Raw genomic sequence first — 6,685 nt, forward strand, 5'->3', positions numbered from 1 at the left:
GAGAGAGAGAGTGAGAAAGAAAGAAAAAGAAAGAAAGAGAAAGAGAGACAGAAAGAGTAGAAAGATGAGGAGAAACAGAGAAAGAGGGACCTATAAACATATTATTTCAAGAAAGAGACGAAGAAAGAAACAAAAGAAGGAAAAAAAAAAGGTGGGGAAAGAGAACCTGTAGCGCGCGCCATATAGACGTCTCGGCGAAATGAGGAGGGCGGGGAAGGGGCGTCCCTTTAGCGCATACAAACATAAAAAAAGACAATGTAAAAATCCCATTACCATTACCATTAGAGATACCATCCCCACCAACATCTCCATGAAAGTCCAAAAGTTGACATTAAAAGCCCCGTTGCACATAACTCCCCTCCCTCCTCCCTCCCCCTACCCCTACCTCTTCCCACAAAAAAAAGAATAATAAAAAAAAATACATTATCATTCAAGCGACGACCTCTCAGTCCTGGGGGGGGGGGTTGTTAGCAAAGGGACGCTAACCATTAACTAAACAAGGGGAGACTTTCCGATAAGAGATAAAGGACGTCACGACAGAGAGGGGGAAGAGAGAAAGAGGGGGAGAGAGAGAGAGAAGGGAGAGGGTGAAGGAAGAGGACAGGGAGAGGGAGAAAAAGATGGAGAGAGAGAGGGTGAGAGGGAGAGGGAGGAGAGGAGGGAGAAGGTAAGGAAAGAGGAGAGGGAGAGGAAGAAGAAAGGGAGAGAGAGGGTGAGAGAGAGCGGGGTAGAGGGTGAGGAGGGGGGATAGGGGGGGAAGGAGTAGATGGAGAGAAATGGGTGAGAGGGAGAGGGGGGAGGAGAGGGAAAAGGAGAAGGAAAGGAAGAAAGAGAAATAGATCGGGGGGGCCGAGAAGAAGGAAAAGGTGAAGGAGAGAGAAAGGGAGGAAAGGAGGGGGAAGGAGAAGAAAAGGAGGAGGGAGTGGGAGAGAGGGAGGAGAGGGAACTTCGGAGAGGTAGGAATGGAGAGGGAAAAGGAGAGGGGGAGTTATATATAGGATCGGGGTAAGAAGATGGAAAGGAAGAGAGCGATGCAAAAGGAGGGAGATAAAGGCAAACAAGCAGATATAAGAAAAAATATATATAAAACGAACCGAAAGATAGAGGAAACAAGAAGAACAAAAGAAAGTAGAGATAAAAGACAGGCATAGAAACAAAGACGGAAAGAGCATCGAGGGGGAAAAAACGAGAATAAAGAAAATCATATTAAAAAGGGGGGGGGAACCTCCATTCCATCACAAAACGTGAAATTATTCTTCCGTGAGTGAGTCATTATCATGGTTAGAAAGTCGAGTCTGCGGTAACTTTTTTTTCTTAACTTATTAAAAAAAATAATAATAAAAAGAAAAAAGAAAGAAAAAAAAACAGAGATAGGAGGTGGCGGCAGGTAGAGGGAGGAAGGGGATGGATACGGGAGGGAAGGGGAAGGGGGAGGGGAGGGGAGGGAAGGAGGGAGGGAGAGAGAGAGAGACAGAGATACAGAGAAAGACAGAGAGAGAGGGGGGGAGTAGAGAAGAGGGAGAGAGCGAGAGAGAATAAAACGAAATTAGCTGAAAAAACAACAAAAAAATAAAGTAAATACGAGAAAAGAGGGAATCCATTAAAATATTTTATACAATAATCTCCTTTTCCCCTACTCAAGTATGTATCGGTGGTTCAGTGGTAGAATTCTTGCCTGCCACACGGGAGGCCCGGGTTCGATTCCCGGCCGATCCAAAGTCTACACAAAGTTATTTTTTGGGTCCTGGAATGGTCTTCGAGCTGCTCCAGTTTTCCTTCTTTTTCCATGTTTTTTTCTCTCATAGAAGCCTTCCCTCACAGCCTCTTCAACGGAAGGGTGTTTTCTACGGCACTTGTCTGAAATGGAGAGAGAGAGAAAGAGAAAACGAGAGAGAGAGAGAGAGAGAGAGAGGGGGAGAGAGAGAGAAAGAGAGAGAGAGAGAGAGAGAGAGAGAGAATAAAAGTGAGAAAGATAGAGAACGGTAGAGGGTGGGGGGGCTACAGATATTTAGATGTTTATAAACATATCAAAATAAGTTAAAACTGAAAGAATTCGGGTAAGCTGAACTTGCTTGTCCCCTTTTGCAACATGTAGTTCAACTGACACTTATATATGTAGGGGTTGCAGAATAGGACAAGTAAGTTGAAAGTAAAGTTACCAACCTTTGCATTTATGTTATCTGTTAAAGACATACAAATATAGTACTTAATGGCATGGCCATGTGGGGGTTACCTTACTCGAGGTGAGTTCTCTAAGGGAAGAATAGCTGCTTGGCCGAACACCGGAGCTATGCCGGGCGAAATGTTACCATGCTGGCGGTAAACCTTGACGTGACCGTTGAATAGGACGTTTTGCTTCAGGGAGCAGTACTCATGGCTCTGTTAGCTAAAAAGACGGAGTTACGGAGTTGTGCCAGGTGACGTGTAACCGTGTTGGGGTACTTATTCTTAAGGGGACCGTCTAATAGATCAGTATAATAAGTGTCTTCTCATCGACCGTCGTAGCTGCAGAAGCCGAAAATCGGGGCAGGCTCGGACGGGTAATGAAATGAGTGACCGGTCTGACGGCCGATTTGATTAAAGCAGACCCGGGTCTCAATCGTAGAGGTGGTCTGTGGTAGGCTGAGACGGGGTGAATGCGGTGAAAACTCGAATCTTGTCCGAAAAATGGTTCATTTTCTTTAACAGAGGCATAGCAGATTAGCCAAGATTGGTTCAGTGATGAATGAAAGAGGCTGAACAATCCCAAAAGCACCATCGTTCAACCATGCGTAGTCGTTACTATAGGTATCGGTCAAGCAGGTGATTGAGGGAGGAGGTATTAGCAGAAAAGAAATAGTTGAGGTGAGAAATACTGTGCAAGTTAATACCCACTTAATATTCACCAGAAATGTGAGATGAGTTAATGCAAGAGTGCGAAGGGCAATTGGTGTGTCTACAGTGAGTTATGAAGTGAGTTTTTTTCGAAAGACAATCAATCGCATACAACTAATACGGCTTTGTAAAAATGATGAATCAGTAAAAGAATAATATTGTGATTTACGATACATATATTGAATAAGAATAACTGAGACACAATCATATCTTAAAGGATGACTTTGCTAACGATATAAAAAGGAAGGAGAAAATTATAACAAAAAATAGGATAGACAAATTAATACGTTAAGTTATAAAGGGACGTTATACATATAAATAAAGCATATAACAAACGAAAAAATAACATTAAAAAATGTATATATGGAAGTTGTTTACTTAGCATGTTCGTCTTAAAAAACAGGTCAGACTATTTAATGTAATATTTTCGTTAGTTAGAATGCAAAGTGACCTATCAAACTGACCTAATTTTTATGGTATTCCAAAAATATATACATACACATATATATATATATATATATATATATATATATATATATATATATTTATATGGATGCATATGTGATACAAGTGAATCTTGACTTATGAAAGGAACAAACAATACTCTTGGAAAGATACTTCAAAGCGCGGTATTCAGGTACCAAATTTTGCAAAGTAAAGATAAAATTACTAGCTCAAAGAATATGTAATGCGGCATTTGTCTAAAAGAAAAAATAATTCCGTTACTGTTTTTAAAAAATGCAATTTGGAATAACTGTACATATGAATGTCATTCCTTTAACAATACAAAGTATAATTCCATTCGTTACATGCACTTGGGGTTATTCAGAGAGAGAGAAAAATTAGAGAAAAAAATAGGTGGGAAATTGAGACAAGGGGGACACCATTAACACTAACTGCCTGACGCGTTGCATTTCACGGCTGTGGTCACGTGATAGTGATGAAAAAAAAAAAAAAAAAAAAGATTCAGCGGCACGGTATTTAGTGATATTGTTAAATACGTGGCGAGTTATCCACGATTTCAAAGAATATATATATATAAGAGGGCGCGTTACAATCCCTCGGTGATACCAGTTTGTGATGGGTGTTTTAGTATATTGAAACTTCCAACCAACACAAAATAAGAATGAGATATAAAAACAAAAGTTTTTTAACAAATTAGGTGTATAACATAACGCGAATAGCTTACGTTATGGTACACGAGAAGTAATAAACACTGGAGCTAAATGAAGTTAATTAAACGCAGTAAAGACACGTATGAACAGGAGGAGAAATCAGGCATTAGGGGTAGCACAGTCGATCCCGGTTTGTCTGTTTGTTCCAGACATTCCTGTTTTATGGAGGCTTTTCCCATCTGTTGTTACGCGGGTGCAGAGGCTGGAATGGGAATGGGGTGGCGATCAAAGGTAGTCAGGTTTTTTGAGAGAACATAAGTGGGAGATAACTCTGATCTGGCTCTTGAGATGCATACCTGGTTCTTTATTACGAGAATATGTATTTTTCGAATATTTGTTATTAATACATCCGGTATCGTAAAATAAACATGCTATATAGTCCGCAGAAGGTGAGAGAGAGAGAGAGAGAGAGTGGGAATAAGAAAGAGGGAGGGAGATAGTGGGAATAAGAAAGAGGAAAGGAAAGAATGAAACAAAATTGGCTGAAAAGATATATAGTAAAAACGAGAAAAAAAGAGAAATGAAAGCAGCATTTTTGTCGTGCCAAATCTTGAGCCGGGCGACTTTTCTGTTTTTGGCGCGTCAACTCTTGAGCGTACCTTGATGACGTCACAAGTCGCTGTCGACTGTGTCTTGATAAGGATAAGCCAGATTTCCGGAGCAGATGCTACGCCGGGCTTGTATGCAGTGACGCGAGCCCGCCTGTGCCAGCGTGTGCTGACTGTGGTCGAGCTGAAGCGTGACGTCATATGTAAACAAATACAATGGCTTCCTCTGGGTATCGCCCTCCTCTGCAGTTATTTCAAGTAGATTAGTGAAACAAGAGACAAAGAGGGGTGGGTTATTAATAAAACTGATACTGTGTATATGGCTCTTTTTTGGACTAAAAATCAGGTAAAATTGTACGACAAACCAGTAAGCTATAGTTGATTATCACAGAGGTAGTGGAGGGGGTTGCAAATGTGCTTACTACTTATTTGTGCATTTCTTCACCGAAAGTTCTTTCAAAAAGGCTGTCATAAAGTTTAGAAGTGAACATGAGAGCAATATAAAGTTGCCATGCGTACCAATAAGCGTTTTCAAAAACAGCCAGGCTTGAGTTTAACCGCCTTAATTAAGTAAGGCTTGATCAATTTCTCGACAAAAATACGGCTTTAGTAAGTATATTAGTATAAAATTCTAATATTTACCACTAATAAAATGTGCATCGGTGGTTCAGTGGTAGAATTCTCGCCTGCCACGCGGGAGGCCCGGGTTCGATTCCCGGCCGATGCAATGTTTACTCAAAGGTATTTTTTGGGTCCTGGAATGGTGCAACCATTTATACAATATTTAAGGATATTTTTTGAGTTTTTGGAATAGCCTGCGATTTTTTCTAGTTTACCTCCTTTTTTCCTTTTTTCTATCACAGGAGCTTTCCCTCACAGCCTCTCAACGGAAGAGTATTTTCTACGGCACTTCGAGCGAAGTGAAGAGAGAGACAGAAAAAGAAGAGAAAATAATGATAATTATAATAGTAAGAGTAATGATGATAATAATGATTATGATAATAATGCTAATAGTAGTGATAATAATAATGATAACAGTAATGATAACAATAGTGATGGTGATGAAAATAACAGATAGTAATGATAATGGTAATAACAATAATGATGACAATAATGATAATGAAAATAATGATGATGATAATAATAGTGATGTTGATAATGATAATAATAATGATAATAATAATCATAATATTAACAATGATAATAACAATAATAATAATAATGATGACACTATATCGATAATAATGATATTCGTCATATCATAGGTAACAAAGATAATGATAACTCCTAAATAGAAGAATAAACAAAGAGGACGATAACAAGCACAAAAATCCAAATAAGACGAAAAAAGAAACAAAAACACAGCACTCCTCCCCGCCCCCGTTTTCTAAGACACCGCCATTGGTCTCTTCGAAAGGATATTTACGTCTTAATTGCAACAACGAAGAGCCGTCGTCTTTGGGGCCATTAAATTCACGCCCGGCAGCTCTCAATCTCGCTTTCCTCGGCCGCTGCGTGGGCGTGGGCGGCCGAGGGCGATTTAGGTGGTGATGTTTGTGTGTGGAAGGGGATATGTGTGAGAGTGGGTGGGGAGGGGGAGGGGGAGGGGGCGAGGAGGGAGAGCGAAGGGGAGGGGGAGGGGGCGAAGAGAAAGAGCGAAGGGGAAGGAGAAAGGGAGGATAGGAGGAAGGGGTAAGGGGAGTAAGGAATGGAGAGGGAATTGGGGGCTGGGGGAGGAAAGAGGGTAGGGAGAAGGAGGGATGTTAGAGAAGAAAGAGGTAGGGGAAGGATGGAGAGGGAGGGAGGGGAGGGAGAGAGTAGGAAGAAAGAGGGAGATGTGGGAGGGATGGAGGGAGAAGGGAATGAGAGACAGACAAACTGACAGACAATATGACATGCACCAGACGAACAGACTAAAGAACAAACATCTAAACCGAAATACAGAAAAAAAACAGACAAATAGATATAGCTTCCAGACAAGCATACAGACAGACAACTTCCAATGCCTCCGCGATACAGATAGAAAGACAAACAGAAATACAGACAAACAGCCCTGAATTCCCCCACGTTTAAGACAAACAGACAGGC

General features: G+C 41.0%; 2 non-coding genes across 2 annotated transcripts; both read left to right on the plus strand.

Annotated features, from left to right (window-relative positions):
* Positions 1-1,645: 1,645 nt before the first annotated feature.
* TRNAG-GCC (transfer RNA glycine (anticodon GCC)) lies at positions 1,646-1,716 on the plus strand. Its single transcript has one exon. It is a non-coding gene; the product is annotated as a tRNA-Gly (tRNA).
* Positions 1,717-5,253: 3,537 nt separating this feature from the next.
* Positions 5,254-5,324, plus strand: TRNAG-GCC (transfer RNA glycine (anticodon GCC)). Its single transcript has one exon. It is a non-coding gene; the product is annotated as a tRNA-Gly (tRNA).
* Positions 5,325-6,685: the final 1,361 nt, after the last annotated feature.

The sequence above is a fragment of the Penaeus japonicus genome, unplaced genomic scaffold (genome assembly GCF_977035675.1).
Source record: "Penaeus japonicus unplaced genomic scaffold, GWHDUDI00000001_assembly GWHDUDI00000029, whole genome shotgun sequence".
NCBI classification, from domain to species: domain Eukaryota; kingdom Metazoa; phylum Arthropoda; class Malacostraca; order Decapoda; family Penaeidae; genus Penaeus; species Penaeus japonicus.